General features: G+C 41.3%; 1 long non-coding RNA gene across 2 annotated transcripts in view; it reads left to right on the top strand.

Moving 5' to 3' along the window:
- The window catches only part of LOC144242403 (uncharacterized), a 40,396-nt gene extending 24,795 nt beyond the window's left edge, over nucleotides 1–15,601 (top strand). Inside the window, exons 4-7 of one of the 2 annotated variants that reach the window (XR_013338333.1) lie at nucleotides 14,158–14,325; nucleotides 14,463–14,649; nucleotides 15,077–15,188; nucleotides 15,354–15,601. This is a non-coding gene — a long non-coding RNA (uncharacterized LOC144242403). The remainder of the gene's footprint in view (nucleotides 1–14,157; nucleotides 14,326–14,462; nucleotides 14,650–15,076; nucleotides 15,189–15,353) is intronic. The other variant, XR_013338334.1, reaches the window with a different exon arrangement.
- The last annotated feature ends 1,562 nt before the right edge of the window (nucleotides 15,602–17,163 follow it).

Below are 17,163 nucleotides of genomic sequence, written 5' to 3' on the forward strand. Positions count from 1 at the left end.
GTACCTTTCTTTCTTGGCTTGTATGGAAAAAAAAAAAAAAAGATTCCTTGGGATTTCACTATTTATTTGCCTGGAACCTTTCTAGAGACAGCCTGATGAAAAACTAAGTCTTCAACTATTACGGCATTTGGTCCTATTAAATTGAATCTGACAGCTTGGGCACCCCTGCACAAAAGCTTTCAAATGAAATGTGCATTTTGTTGCATGAGTCTAATTTAGAACTGACCCAAAGGGATGTTTTGTACAATTGGTGGGAAATTTGTGATATCATGTTGGAACTTAACATGACTAAATTCAGCTTTGACAATTCTGATGAAAAAAATCACAAAACCTTGGAAACTGGACCACAAAAAAGGATATAGACTGTTAACTCTGGCAGTCGATAATGGGACAATCAAATGTCTACATGAAGAAGGATGAATTTGGACTATTACCTCACAAAATCAATTCAGAAGAATGAAAACTGTAAACCTCTTAGAAGAAAACATAGGGGTAAATCTTCATGTCTATGGATGTGGCAATGATTTCTTAGATATGATACCAAAAGCATAAGTAAGGAAAGAAAAACAGATGAATTGGACTTCATCAAAATCAAAAACTTTCGTGATTTATAGGATACCATCAAGAAATGAGCCCACATATAGGAGAAAATATTTGCAAATTATGTATCTGATAAGGGACATGTGTCTAGACTACATAAAGAACTCTTACAATTCAATAATAAAAAGATAACCCATTAAAAATGGGCAAAGGATGAAATAGACATTTCTCCAAAGAAGATATACAAATGGCCAATAAGCACATGAAAAGATGCTCAACATCATTAGTCATTAGGAAAATGCAGTTCGAAACCGTAATGAGATAGCACTTCATACCCACTGGGATGGCTATAATAAACAAGACAAATAATTACAAGTGTTGTTTAACATGTGGAGAAGTTGGAGCCCTTTAACACTGCTGGAGAAAGATAAAATGTTACAGCCACTTTGAAAAATAGTCTGGCAACCACTCAAAAGGTTAAACAAAGAGCTGCTATATGACCCAGCAATTCCACCCCTAGGTATATTCAAAAGAAGTGAAAACTTACATCTACACAAAAACTTGTACTTGGTTCATAACTGCAACATTTGTAATAGCCCAAAAGTGGAAACAATCCAAATATCTATCAACCGATGAGTGCATAAAACAATTGTGGTATATCCATACAATGGACTATAATTCAGCTATAAAAAGGAATTAAAAACTGATACATGCTACAACATAGATTAATCTTGAAAGCATTATGCTAAGTGAAAGAAGCCAGTCATATATTGTATGATTCCATTTATTTGAAATGTCTGGAACAGACAAATCTATAGACAGAAAATAGATTGGTGATTGTCTATGGCTCGAAAGTGGCATGAGGAAATGAGGAGTGTTTGTTAATAGTACAAGGTTTTTTAAGGGGTGAAACAAAATGTTCTAATATTAGATTGTGGAGATGATTGCACAACACTGAATATATTAAAAACGGAGTTGATAGTTGTGACAGAGACTGTACAGTCCACAAAGCCTAACATACTTATTATCTAGCCCTTCACCAAAAATTTTGCCCATCTCTCCCTTACAATAAGTTTTAGATTGGGAAGTGTGAGTCCTCCAACTTTGTTCTTTTTGTTCATTGTTTAGGCTACTCTGGGTTCTTCACATTTCCATATAAATTTGAGGGTTGGCTTGTCAATTTTTGCAAGAAAAAAATCCCTGCTGGATTTTGATAGTGGTTATGTTAAATTTGCCGATTAAGGAGATTATTTTATTTCATTTTTTTTCTTAAATAGTTTATTATCAAGTTGGTTTCCATATAACACCCAGTGCTCATCCCAACAAGTGCCCTCCTCAATGCCCATCACCACCCTTCCCCTCTCCCCTACCCCCATCAGCCCTCAGTTTGTTCTCAGCATGCAAGAGTCTCTCATGGTTTGCCTCCCTCCCTCTCCCCAACTATTTTTCCCCTTCTTCTCCCCCACGGTCCTCTCCGTTAACTTCCTCCTAATCCACCTATACGTGCAAACATATGGTATCTGTCCTTCTCTGCCTGACTTATTTCACTCAGTTCCATCCATGTTGATACAAATAGCCAGATCTCATTCTTTCTCATTGTCATGTAGTATTCCATTGTATAGATAAACCACATCTTCTTGATCCATTCATCAGTTGATGAACACTTAGGCTCTTTCCATGTTTTGGCTATTGTTGAGAGTGCTGCTGTGAACATTGGGGCACATGTGCTCCTATGCATCAGCACTCCTGTATCCCTTGGGTGAATTCCCAGCAGTGCTATTGCTGGGTCATAGGGGAGTTCTGTTGTTAATTTTTTGAGGAACCTCCACACTGTTTTCCAGAGGGGTTGCACCAGTTTATATTCCCACCAACTGTGTAGGAGGGTACCCATTTCTCCACATCCTCACCAGCATCTAGAGTCTCCTGATTTGTTCATTTTAGCCACTCTGACCAGCGTGAGGTGGTATCTTAGTGTGGTTTTGATTTGTATTTCCCTGATGAGGAGGGACGCTGAGCATCGTTTCATGTGTCTGTTGGCCATCTGGATGTCCTCCTTAGAGAAGTATGTGTTCGTGTCTTCTGCCCATTTCTTCATTGGATTATTTATTTTTCGGGTGTGGAGTTTGGTGAGTTCCTTATAGATTTTGGATACTAGCCCTTTATCTGATATGTCATTTGCAACTATCTTTTCCCATTAAGGAGATCATTTTATAAAAAATTTATCTCAAATTGTCTCAGGTTTAACCATGAGAGTCTCTTCCAACTTTCTTCCAGCTCCTTGTGATAAAAATTATATCATTCTTTAAGGACTTCCTTGCTTTCTGGCAAGGAATACTAAGATCACCTCATAATTTTTCTTATCACAGCCAAGGAATTCTGGCTCTTTTAGTGGAGGGTGGTATTTAGAAGCCAAGGTCTTGGTACTTAGGGTTAGATCTGGTACCTTGCTGTTGGAGGTGTTACTGCTCCAAAGCCCTCTCAGTGTCCAGAGCTAGGGATCTAGGGACTATTTGCTTGTGAATACACACACACACACACACACACACACACACACACACACGCTTACTGTATTATATGTGTTTATATTATGTATATGTATGTATTATGGTAGGATGGGACTTCCTACCACCTCTGAGACTAGCAGAGACAGGCTGTCTTCTTTCCTTCTGTTCCAGTTGGGAACCCAAGAAGTCAAGGAACACTCCCCAGAGCACCCTAATAGTGATGGACACAGGTCTGCTTGATAGATATGCTTGTTTCCTTGGATTCTACAGTAAGCACAGGCCTGACTCCCTAGTAGGAGGATGTCTTAGATTGGCTTCCCTTGAAACAGACTCTGAGCTGCAGAGAATTTGTTCAGCAAACTTGTACAGCAAGGTTGTTAGAGGATGTACTCAGTAGACATGACAGTAAGGGGGTTGAGGGAGGCAGGACTGGCTAAGGGAGCAGCTGACCCCCAATGAGATTGCAAATGGGGCCTCAGATAATCCTACAAGCAGATCTGGAGCTGGGGTAGCCCCTTAGAGTTGACTCAAATTGTGTGATGAAGAGCAGGCATTTAATTCTCCATACATGGGGAGCCTGGGTGCCTCAGTCGGTTAAACGTCCAACTTCAGCTCAGGTCATGATCTCATAGTTCATGGGTTCGAGTCCCGCATTGGGCTCTGTGCTGACTGCTAGCTCAGAGCCTGAGCCTGTTTCGGATTCTGTATCTCCCTCTCTCTCTCTGACCCTCCCCTAGTCATGCTGTCTCTCTCTCTCTCTCTCTCATAAATAAAACATTTTAAAAAACTTTTAAAAAGTAATAAATCTCCATATGTCCCAGCCATTAGCTATGAGCCTGGAAGGGGACATATTCTGCATGGGCAGTTCCCTTTGGCTGAGGGCGGTTTCTGGTGAGGAGTGCAGCTATGAACTGTCAGCAACTATGATTTCCAGCAGTAAAGGGGTGGGTGCATCAGCTTGAAGAGGGAATGGAATAGAGCTCCCACAGAATCCACTAGAGGGAAGGAAGTCTAGCATGTAGGCAGTGGCATCAGACAAGCATCCAGCCTTGCACAGTAGGTAGAGCTCAAAGAACAGAGTTGGAACAGGCAAGAGCAGCTGGCATTTTGGCTGTGGAGACAGACTGGGCACAAAGAGGCCACATGGTGTGAGGAAGCTCCAAGCTAGAACTTCTACCTCCAGTTTGCGTGTTCAGGGGCTGGATGGTCTAAGAAAAAAAAAAAAAAACAAACCACAGGCTCTATTAGTAGCTTCCATCTAGTCCATCAACTTCAAGTGGCAACTGTGATTTAGTTTTCAGTTGCCTTCCTCCTTTAGTAATTGAACATAAGACAATTGATAAATTGACCTCAGTAGAAAGCATAAGAATCATCAGAAAAATTCTGATTCTTACAATGGAGTCTTTGTCTGAGACTGGTTATGACCCTTGGATACTCCTACCAGCCCCGATAGCCTAATATTGTCCTGATACAGCCCTGGGGTCGGCTCAGCCCACAGGGAAAGCCTGGAAGGAGCTACTTTTCTGCTCCAGTCAGGAGACTTGGGCATCTGGGACTGTGGGATTTTTGCCTGGTCTCCCCCTCCTGCCATTAGACCCTGCTGCAAAGACCAGTCACCACTATGCTTTCAGCATGATTACTGAGTATTGCACAGGCTTTCTAAATATTGCTCCAGAGAACCTGGAACTAGCTGCCTTCTCTGGTATTTCTCACCCAACCTCAAAACTGTGGGTTCTTAATGTACATTGTCCTCTGATGTTCACCCTGGAAAAAAGTGAGGAAATAGTCTCACTTCTGACTACTTCCTATTCCTCTCTTCCAAAAAATCAGGGGCACCTGGGTGGCTCAGTGGTTAAGTGGCCAACTTCAGCTCAGGTCATNTTGAGGAAATAGTCTCACTTCTGACTTCTTTACTTCCTATTCCTCTCTTCCAAAAAATCAGGGGCACCTGGGTGGCTCAGTGGTTAAGTGGCCAACTTCAGCTCAGTTCATGATCTAGCAGTCCAGGAGTTCAAGCCCTGCATCCAGCTCTGTGCTGATAGCTCAGAGCCTGGAGCCTGCTTCGGATTTTGTGTCTCCCTCTCTGCACCTCTCCCGCTCACACGCGCTCTCTCTCTCAAAAATAAACAAACATTAAAAAATTAAAAAAAAAACAAAAAATCAGAAGAAAGTAAAAGTTACACATTACCTCACCCTTCAGAAATAAATACTGATGATATTTGCATAATAATATATTTATTTATATGTGTATATGTATTTGAAATGGAACACATTACATATATTTAATTATATATATATTTTCATTTAATAGCATATTTGTTTATCTGATTTTTTAATATTTATTTTTGAGGGAGACAGAAAACAAATGGGAGGGGCAGAGAGAGAGGGGAAACAAAGGATCTGAATCAGCCTCCTTGCTGACTGACAGCAGAGAGTTTGACATAGGGCTCAAACCCACTAACCCCGAGATCATGACCTGAGCCAAAGTCAGATGCTTAATCGACTGAGCCACCCAGGTGCCCCTGTTTATCTTATTTTTAATGGCTGTATACTCTTCCAAAGTCTAAATGTATAACTCATTTAATCAATTCCCTCTTCATTTTGGGTGCTAATAATTGTTTACTCTTAAACAATGGTATGTATCTCTGCAGATAAATCTCTGTTCATCACCATGATGTTTTCCTTAGTAAATTCCCAGAATTAGAATTTCTGGGTCCAGGGATAAACGAAAGTGATGCATGCTCATCGTCAAAAATCTAGATAACACAGCAATTTATATTTCTAACAGGTATATATCTGTCCAGCCCTCTGGACATCCCTACACATTTGTACAGACACACATTTATAAAAGGTAAAATGGTTTCATACGACACATTTTGTTCCACAGGTTGCTCTTTTATAAAAACTACAATAGATCATGAACATCCATTCTCCTAGTCTATAATTATAATTTTACCTCATTTTATGTAAGTTGCGAAGTATACTAGAATTAGGGTATACCATACTTTGTGAACTTTTCCCCAATGGACAGACAATTATCTACAGTTTTCCTCTTACCTGAATCATGTAGCAGTATATATTCTTGTTGGTATAAATTTGCATAGTTACATGAGCAGTTCTGTAGAGTAAATTTTTAGACATGGATTGCTGGATCAAAGGATGTTAGGAATGTACTGAAGTTCAGTTTCAGCCTTTGCATTCTATCAAATTCTGATATTTGAGGGGTCCCTAGGTGGTCAGTGGGTTCGGTGTCCCACTTCAGCTTAGGTCATGATCTCACAGTCTGTGGGTTCGAGCCCCGCATTGGGCTCTGTGCAGACAGCTGAGTCTGGAGCCTGCTTTAGATTCTGTGTCTCCCCCTCTCTGTCCCTCCCCTGCTCATGTTCTGTCTCGCTCGAGAATAAATAAACATTTTTTAAAAATCTGATATTTAAGTTTGAGTTTACCCAAGTACCAAAATACCTACTTCATAATCACTTCTGACTTCCCTGACCTTGTTGTCACCAGTGATCACATGGTAGGCCTGGACATCAGGAAGTCCATCTAGTCAGCCAAGTTCCTTCTTTACTTGATGACTGTGGTAGGTAAAATAATGCTTCTGTCTCCAAAGATGCCCATGTCCTAAATCCTAATGCCTGGAATCTGTGAATATGTTAGTTTACATGGCAAAGGTGAATTAAGGTTGCAGTTAGAACCAAGTTTGCTAATCAGCTGGTTTTAAAATAAAGAAATCCGAGGTACCTGGGTGCCTCAGTTGGTTGAGTGTCCGACTTTGGCTCAGGTCATGATCTCATGGTTTGTGAATTTGAGCCCCGCATCAGGCTCACTGCTGTCTTTGGATCCTCTGTCCCCCTCTCTCTCTGCCCCTCTCCCATTTACACTCTCTTTTTCTCTCTCTCAAAAATAAATAAACATTAAAAACATAAATAAAATAAATTATCATGGATTATCTAGATGAGGACAGTGTAATAACAACCATCCTTAAAAAGGAGAGAAAAGGAGAGTTAGAGGGAGACATGACACTGGAAAAATTGTCAGAGAAATGGCTTTGAAGTTGGAAGGAAGGAGGGCTGTAAAAATTAATGTGTAAACTTCCTTGAGATTGGAGTCAGAGGCTGGCAGGGGGAGCTCTCAAGCCCAGTCACTCCTTGTCAATTGCAGACCCAATAGGAAGAGATGCACTTTGCAAGTAGATACTACTATAGTTCCTACCCCAGCAGGAGGAAGAAAGGCTTTCCTCCTCTTCCAGCAACAACCCAGCCAATAAGAGAGTGTCACTGTCACAACTCAGCTCTACTTTGGACTCCCAGTTTAGTCCAATGGACTTTCTGTATATAACAGCCTTCCCGGTGCACCTGGGTAGCTCAGTTGGTTAAGAGTCGACTCTTGATATCAGCTTAGGTCATGATCTCGAGGTGTGGAGTCCCTGCGTTGGGCTCTGTGCTGACAACATGGTGACTGCATGAGATTCTCTCTCACCTTCTCTCTCTGTCTATAAACATAAATAAACATTTTTAAAAAGCAGCCTTTTTAAAGGCTGGGTGGCTCAGTCAGCTAAGTGTCCAACTTTGGTTCAGGTCATAATTTTGTGGTTCATGGATTCAAGCTCCGCGTCAGGCTCTGAGCTGTCAGCACAGAGCCTGGAGCCTGTTTCGAATTCTGTGTTTCTCTCTCTCTCTTTCTGCCTCTTCCCCACTTGTGCTCAGTCTCTCCCTCAAAAATAAACATTAAAAAAAATTTTAGGGGTGCCTGGGTGAGTCAGTTGGTTAAGCGTCGGACTTCTACTCAGGTCATGATCTCACAGTTCATGGGTTCGAGCCCCGCGTTGGGCTCTGTGCTGACAGCTAGCTCAGAGCCTGGAGCCTGCTTCAGATTCTGTGTCTCCCTCTCATTCTGACCCTCCCCTGCTCACACTGTCTCTCTCTCTCTCTCAGAAATAAATAAAACATTAAAAAATTTAAAAAAAAATTTAATTCAGCCTTCCCAAGGATCCCTTTTGTCTATAAGAGTGTTCTCCTCCTTTATTCTGGAGGACTTGCCTAGGGTTTTGCCCATAGCTTGCCTGTGCCAGATTGCAATTCTCTGCTATTCTTACATGCTTTTTTGCTGGTGAAATAACTGGCAGTTTTATTTTTAAGGTTAGCAGGACCATGAGCCAAGGAATGTAGGCACCCTGCAGAATCTGGAAAAAGCAAGGAAATTGATTCTTCCCTAGTGCCACCTTGATTTTAGGCCCATGTCAGACTCAAAGTGTAAAATAATAAATTTGTATTGTTTCACACTACTAAATTTGTGATAATTTATTACAGCAGCAAGAGAACACTAATACAGTTATCAAGGGATTTCTGGGTCTAACAACAGAGTGAGTCTGGCTATGTAACTATTAGGGAAGGGGAAATCAGTAAAGTAAATGCTTGATGAGTGTCTTTGCCAATGGAACACACATGGTAAAAACCAGGAGTGTTTTCAGAATCATCAGCATACAGAGTTTTGTTCACAGCCTTCAGATGTTTAAGGGTGTTCAAGACAGTCCCTTCAGCACAGCAGGATGTAACAGAATTGCTGGTCGAAGGCAGAGTGGGCTGTTTTCACCATTTTTCTTCAGGTGAAGACATTACCTGACCTGTCAGATTTGGGAACTGCCTTGTCACGCTTATACAAGTTGCTCAAGTAAGATGAAATGGCATCCTTTAGTGTTCAGTACAACAACAAGAAGACTTGTCACTATTTTTTAATAATAATACCAGCATACTAGCAACCAATGGTGGCTTACAACTAAAGTAGTTTGCAGGAACCTGATAAAGAGAACTAAAACCAACCTAATTTCCTGTCTCTGGGTTAAAAAATACCAGGCATACTTTCCTGTTCTTGTATTAAATAATACCGAGAACAAGCAAAAATAGCTTAGCTATTTGCTCCAAGAAATACTTGATCCCAGAACACTACAAACTAACAAAAAGAGCTTACTTATTGAAACTAGCATTTTACTCAAGACCTGCTTCAAGACTGTTGCCTTACCAGGTGTTGTATGTAAGTGCTGAATCACTAAATTCTACACCTGACACTGATATTACACTGTATGTTAATTGAATTTAAATTAAAAAAAAAAAGATTATTGCTTCACTATGCCTACCAATCCAAGATGGTTGTTATAAACTCTGCCTAGTCTCAGTTTCCTGCTTTGCAAGATCCTCCTTAAAATCACCCAGTTGAGGTCCTAACATCCTATAAATATCCTCCCCTGACTTTCACCTTCTGTGAAATTATCATGACTTTGTCAGTTGGCATTCTTAATGCAGTAAGTCTATCAAATTTAGCTTTACTTGATAAATAGCTTTTCAGGCAGTCTTTTGGAAGGTCTCTACTCAACAGAAGTAACCTTGAGAGTGCCAGTTTATGTCTCCTACAAAACCTGCTGTAAAGCTCTTTCTCTGGTCCCACTCCAGGGAAGATGCTAAAATTGGGGTGTATGCAATGAAAGCTGAGTATCCTGTTACCTTAAAAATGAGTTACACTGCTCCATAGCCACAGTTCCAGATCCAAGGCCAAAGGATGGTATGATGGGACACTATTAGAAATAAAAATACCTAGGGGCACTTGGGTGGCTCATTCGGTTGAGTGTCCGACGCTTGACTTCGGCTCAGGTCATGATCTCGCACTTCTTGAGTTCGAGCCCTGTGTTGGGCTCTGCACTGTATGGATCCTGCTTGAGATTCTCTCTCTTCCTCTCTCTCACTTTCCCTCCCCCACTGTCTCTCTCTCTCAATGTAAGTAAATAAACTTTTAAAAAAAATGCAGAAGTGGCAATGTTACACCTAACGTTCAGTAAGCATCCTCTTCAGGTAGAGCAAAACTCTGCAGTTTGTGTGTTTACTTGAAAGAAATGGTATCCTCGCCCTAGTCTCAAGACCAGGAATTGAAGAGGTGATACATCTTTACCCAATTACTATTACGGAAGAAGGAAACTTTAGTAACTTGAGGCTGTCACTATCAGCTGAACCCTTTACTGTAGGACCTATGGAAACAGTCTGGGTCCTCCACTCACCTTTGCTGAAAGCTGTGGATAACAAAATTCACCTGAGTAAAACTGAGCATCTCATTGGCTTTCTTCATTGATTCTGAATTAGCAGCAGTCCATTCAGCAAGTAGAAAGGCACTCAAAAGGAGCTGTATAAAACAGGCGGCTTTTGTAGACAGAGGGGCTGGGAAGGAAGTTTACTAACAGAGTGGATTATCTCAGACAAGGTTTCTTTTTGTTTGCTTGCTTGTTTTTAAGTTTATTTATTTATTTCGATAGAGACCATGCAAAATGGGGAGGGGCAGAGAGAGAAGGAGAGAGAGAATCCCAAGCAGGCTCACTGCTGTCAGCTTAGAGCCCAACACAGGGCTCCATCTCATGAACCATGACACTGTGACCTGAGCCGAAATCGAGTCAGATACTTAACCCACTGAGCCACTCCGTGGCCCTCAGACAAGGTTTCTTTGGGGGGGGGGGGGGTGTCTCTCATGCCAATGACCTCACTGGTGCTGACCAGGTAACCTCAGATTAACTGGTTAAAAGTTACCTTCCTGGGAATCTCTGAAACTGCAATTCAGTCTTGGTTTGCTGTTGGGGGCAAGTGACTCTGTTTTGGGTCTGTTGTTCCTTTCTGAACAATGTGAATGTCTTTTTAGTATCTCAGAAGTACACCAAGCAGTTGAGCAGCCAAAGGTGCTTGGAAATTCCAATGTCCATAAGTATTAAAATGTTGAGTTTTTAAACTTTGGCTAATATATAATTATTATATATTATAAACTAATTCTATAATGATTTTAAAATAAAATAATAATTAAAATCTGCACTTGAACAAAATGTGTTTATGGTATAACTCTGGTACACACAATTAAAAGTTTTAAGGTATTGCCAAATTTTTATCCAAAATGTAGGTACTAATGTATATAGTATGTACCAATATGTATATTTTAAGGCTCTGGAAATACACTGCCTAATAGTTCTCCAGAAAACATGAGCCAGTTGATTCTCTCCCAACACTGAAGAATAATGCCCATTTATCTGTTAAAGGAGAATTTTTCAAAGAAGTTATAATCATGATTATCCTACAAATATAAAATGAACATATGTCAAAGATTTTTTTAACTCCTTAATTAATGAGGGTACCACTAACATGTTATAGCTAGTTCAAAAAAATTTTTTTAATGTTTATTTATTTTTGAGACAGAGACAGAGCACGAACTGGGGAGAGGCAGAGAGAGAGGGAGACACAGAATCTGAAACAGGCTCCAGGCTCTGAGCTGTCAGCACAGAGCCCGATGCAGGGCTTAAACAGACTGCAAGATCATGTCCTGAACCAAAGTTGGACACTTAACCAACTGAGCCACCCAGGTGCCCCTGTTATAGGTAGTTCAAAGGAGAATATAACCCATCCTCCTATCCAACCATCTGCCCATCCATCTATACATTCATTAATCTACTTACTCCAGTGGTTCTTAACCCAGGGCAGTTCTGTCCCCAGAGAACATTTGGAAATGTCTGGAGACATTTGGGGCTATATAACTGGGGGGATGTTTCTGGCAGCCTACAACATACAGGATCACCCCCAACAAATAAGTTACCTAAAATGTCAGTAGTGCCAAGGTTGAGAATCCCTCATCTGCCCCATCCAATCATTTACCCCTCCATACACCCACACCCATCTATTTTTTTAAGTATTTATTTGAGAGAGAGAGAGACAGCATGAGTGGGGAAGGGGCAGACAGAGAGGAAGAGAGAGGGAGAATCCCAAGCAGGCTCTACATTGTCAGCGCAAAGCCCAGCACAGGGCTCAAGTTCACGAAACTGTGAGATCATGACCTGAGTCAGCAAACTGACTGAGCCACCTAGGTGCCCCACATACCCATCTATTTCAGTGTTTATGGAGCACCTGTCCCAGTGTCTGTCTTGACTGCAAATCAGAATCACCTGTGCACACATACAACATACATGTGCACAGGTACTCCCTTTGAGTATTTGGATTTTTATAACCAAAAACTATGGAAGCTTGTGAATTGAAAGTTAATCAGCAGAGAAGCTTCTATGCTTGTTTCTAAGACAGTATATATTAAATAATTGCTAAGATTAAACGAAAATTTATCACCATATTGATCAGCGAACATACCAAAGGTGAAAACCAAATAAATGTCCAGGACTCCTTCCACCAGGGTAGTGTCAACTGAGTGTACACATTAGAAACACTTGGGAGCTTTTAAAAAATACTGATGCCCAGATCCCAGCAACTCTGATTTAATTGGTCGAGGATGTGCCCCAGGCATCAGGATTTTTATAAAAGCACTCTAGATGATTATAATGTGCAACCAGGGATAAGAACAGCTGTGTCATGGAGGGCCTGAGTGGCTCAGTCGGTTAAGCGTCCTGACTCTTGACTTTGGATCAGGTCATGATCTCATGGTTCATGGGATCAAGCCCTGAGTCAGGCTCTGTGCTCAAAGCATGGAGCCTGCTTGGGATTCTTTCTTTTGCCTCTTTCTTTGCCTCTTTCCTACTTTCTCTTTCCCTCCCCCCACCTGAATATAAACATTTTTAAAAAAAGAACAGCTGCCTCAGAACTCAAAAAAAATGCACTTCTCTTTTTCTTTATTGGCTAATTTTTTTTCCATGTTCATAGCACAGGTTTTTTTTTTCTTTCTCAATTTAGAGTCTAATCTTAAAATAATGTTTGAGTTAATCTGCATCCTCTTTGCCCTTGGGTTCTTGGCTTGCTTTATTTTGTGTGTGTGGGATTGACCTACAATCACAGGCCCCCAGTATTGTGGGATTGCCAACCATCAAGGGAAGGGCTCTTAGGCCATCTTCTGCTTCTGGAGCTTTTCAAGAAAGTGGCATTGGCAGAAGACCATGAGGCCTGTTCTAGGAGCTAATTATACATCTTTAACTAATATTAGAATACTCAGGCAGATGGTAACAAAATTTAGGTGAAAAGATTTAAAGGAATAGAAACACCTAAATACCATTAGATGTTCCTCTCACTAACATCCAGTCTTGTGCTGGAGAAGACCCTGGTTTCGTGCCAGGTTTGGGAAAAGTCACGTTTCAGGTTCAAACTCTTTCTTAGCTTTGGACACCATTGCTGCTGCTACCACCATGTTTCTCTGTAGCTCTGGGCTCTTTAATGCTCTTCTTAGGTGTCAAAACTCCCATTCTTTTCTGAGACTCTCACTCCAACAAAAGGGATTCTTACCTTATATAGCTCCTGCCTATATACAAGGAACAGGAATAACAACAGATACTTATGGAAGGCTTTAGACATTGTAAGGTCTTCATAGACCTTATCTCCCATGATCCTTTTAGCATCACTGTAGTGAAGGCAGTGATAGCCTCATCTTTACAGATGTAGAGATTGAGACTCAGAGAAGAGCGCCCAAGGTCCTGGACGCTGAGTGGCAGCATCTGAACTTGGAGTTCTTAGATACGGTGTTGTTTCTCATACACCTGGTCACATATGTGGCCCCATATGTTCTCTCGTTCAGTTTGCCTACTTTCTGCAGAAGGCCAGGGCACAGCCCCATAGCAAATCCTCCCCAAATTTAAGAATAGTACTTGTTTACTCCATACACACACACAATCCCAGCCTCCTAACGCCTTTTATAGCTTTTCTGGATAGAACAGATTCTCCTTCATGTAATAGGAAAATCCCACCTGCATTCAGAAATCCATCTTTCACAAGCCACTTAGTCATCAAATCACACAGTCGTGGCTGGCCTCGAGGGAAGCACCTTCCCTACATGTAAGATCCCCTTTTTCCTTCTTGCCTTTGCAGATACATTTCTGCAAACAGGGTGTCTCTCCCTTTATTGTTGGATAACTGAGCTGGCAGAAGTGTCTGTCATCTGCTCATAGACAGATTGTTTTTATTAAAATATTATTTCTAAATTAGATATTTTTGTTAATAAAAGCAATTCATATTTAATAAATTAAAATTTCAAAAGGGAATAACATCGCCTCTAGTTCATCTGGAAGCAACCATTGACCTTTTGACATTTTAATCTTTTTTATTAAAATATAAATTTATCTATGTATAGGATATGTGAATTAGCTTTTCCACACCTGCTTTTACAGAATCACAGAATTTAGACTTAGAAGGAACCCAGAGGCCTCAGAGTCCTGTCTTCCTGTCTTCCTGGTTTGAGGGCTTCTTTCACATGGATCTTCACTGGGGCTGCTCAGACATGGCTTGCATCCTCCAGGGACTGGGGGCCCAATTTGCCCCAAGACCATCCATTCCAGGTTTGGAAACTTCATCTTGTTTTTTCCTCCTGAGGGGACAGAAAAATCTCCCCCCACTCCCCATCCTGCAGCCGGTTTTGGACTTCACTTCTCAGATCGAATGTCTCTAATTTCTGTGACTATCCCTTACTTGACAGTGTTTTCAGAGCCTCTTGTTGATGCTGGTCACCCTCCCCTGGGCTAAAACTGTCCAGCTAAAACTCTGCCTCCAGCCCCCAACATGAAGTTCCAAGTGCAGCCTGGCAGACGTGGTATACAGTGGGACTACTACTTCCCTGACCCAAGACGCTTGACCTCCAGTAACACCACCCACAATGACACCAGGTATATTTTTAGCAACTATTTTTTTCTACCATCAGCTTTTGGATTGGTCTTTAAAGGCCATCAGAATCAGGATTAATTAGAGAAAGATAATGTCTTAGCCATGTGGACATGCTGCCTTTCAAATTCAAAATCCATTTTGGGGAGTGGAAAGGGAGCCCAACATTTGGGGGGTGTATGTTTGTATGTTGATCATCTATCAGACATAATGCTGGGCACATTCGTATCTTTATTATTGTTTTGGTTGTTGTTACTGTCATGGCAGTTTCAACTGGTTGAGGCCCTGCTGTGCACTAGACACACATGGTACCAGGATTATTAATCATTGTTTTAACATGTAAAAAAAGGCTGGGAAATTGGACAACTTGCTCCAGGTCCCACGCCAGTAAGACACGGAGTCTCAGTTTAACTTGTATGTTTTGGCCCAAAGCCTGTGCTCTACCCCTATACTGTGTTGCCTCAGAAAAGTGAGCCTGCTATCAAGAGTCAAGTCCAGGAGTGCCAGGCTGGCTTAGTAGGTTGAGCGTCTGACTTCAGCTCAGGTAATGATCTTCAAGTTCATGTTCATGAGTTCAAACCCTGCTTCAGGCTCTGTGCTGATGGCTCAGAGCCTGAAGCCTGCTTTGATTCTGTGTCTCCCTCTCTCTCTTCCCTACCCCCCATTTGCAATCTCTCTCTCTCTCAAAAATAAACATTAAAAAAAAAAGTCAAGTCCAGAGTGAGACTCCCCAGGCCCAACTGATGGAAGAGCAAGTGGATTGGAACCTCCATGTGATGCCAGAGGACACAACAACAGAGACGTCTGAGCCCTCCAGGTTAAAGATCCTGGAGGCTTTGTCCTATCTTGAATCTCTGCATTTCTGAAAGAAACTTTGGGTGCTATAATAGTCCAATCTTATCCTTTTCATTATACTTTTATAACATATATCATTAAAAATTCTATCAATTATTTTAATGATTTTGTCTTATTTCATTGAAAATCCAACAAAATATAGCAACCATCTTTTTTCCCCTTTGGTTCTATTCATCTGTGTGTGAATTTGTACTTTATTGGGGAGTCCCAGGAAATAGTAGAGAACATGCCTTGTCCCACCAAGGGAGAGGAGGTTAGGGTGCTCATTTACCAACTCGATGGTTGAGTTGCTCCTAAAGGTGTTAACTCCCTGGCATTTGGGCCCACTTTGCAGCAAATTAAGTACCTATGGTTGAGAAAGCCTTTATGTAGAAAGCTCCAGTTGCTTTCAGTGGGAACCCATTAGCAGGAATGGCAACTGCATGGGACTATGATCATGGCATGACAGTATCTGCTACAGAAGGTGACATTTAAGCAGAGACTTGAAGGAAGTGAGAAAGTGAGCCATGTGGACATCTGGGAGAATATTTCAGGCAGAGGAAAACAGCCAGTACAAAGGTCCTGGGCAGGAGCTGCCTGGCATGTCTGAAGAACAGTAAGGAGGCCCCCATGGCCGGAGCATAGTGAGCAAAGGAGAGAAGAGCAGAGAAGAGAGTAAAGCCTAGCAGGCAAGATCATGTAGGGCCATCGAGATGCTTTGAGGAATTGAGTTTCAGTCTGGGAGAAATAGGAACCATGTGACATTTGAAAAGATGTGTGATGTGGTCTAACTTCTATTTCAAAAGGATCAACCAGGCAGCTGATCTGGAAATGGACTATACAAGAGCAGGGAAGGAAGCAAGGACACAGTAAGTTGCTGCAATATCCAGGCAAGAGATGACGATGGCTTAGGTCAGAACAGGGGCAGCAGAAGTGGAAAGTGGTCAGATTTTTAATGTAGTAGGAAGGTAAAGTCCACTGGATTTCTTGATGGATTTGATGTGGGTGCTGGGAAGAAAAGACGAGTATAAAACTACTAAGGATTTAGCCTGAGCAATTGGGCTGAGATTAGGGACACTGTGGGTGGGACATATTTGGGGGACAATTAGGCATTTAGTTTTAAACATGCTGATTTGTAGATGTCTTAATAGACATTCAAATGGAGATGCTGTGTTAACAGTTGGCTATACAGGTTTGGAGCTCAGGAGAGCAGTCTAGGCTAGATATATAAGGTGGAGAATTGGCTATGAGCACTGCTCAAAGCAGGAGACTGGATGAGGTCACCAAGAGAGTGATCTTCCTGGGATCGCCTCCAAATCTGTGATTACATGTATCCCGGCGCTTCTCATTCTGCCTACCATGTCTCTTATCCACACGTTCAATCTTCTCTCCTTCATCCCACTATGCTACATTCCAGCAATTTCTTCAGATCCAACACCCAGGTCAGCAATTCTCTCTTTTGCTGTTTCTAATCTGTCATTTTAATTTTTGGAACTACATTTTTTTATTCCTACAAGTTTCAGTTTTTAAAAAAATCTGTGATTTATTTAGATAGCCTTTATCATATTGATTCCTACTTTTGTCTTTGTTTAAAACAACATATATGTTGTATAATCTTTATTCAATAATTTGTTATCTGAAGTTCATAAAAGTCTGACCATGCTCTCATTGTGCCTCCATTATGA

This window comes from Crocuta crocuta, unplaced genomic scaffold, assembly GCF_008692635.1.
Source record: "Crocuta crocuta isolate KB4526 unplaced genomic scaffold, BGI_CrCroc_1.0 scaffold77, whole genome shotgun sequence".
In the NCBI taxonomy this organism is placed as follows: domain Eukaryota; kingdom Metazoa; phylum Chordata; class Mammalia; order Carnivora; family Hyaenidae; genus Crocuta; species Crocuta crocuta.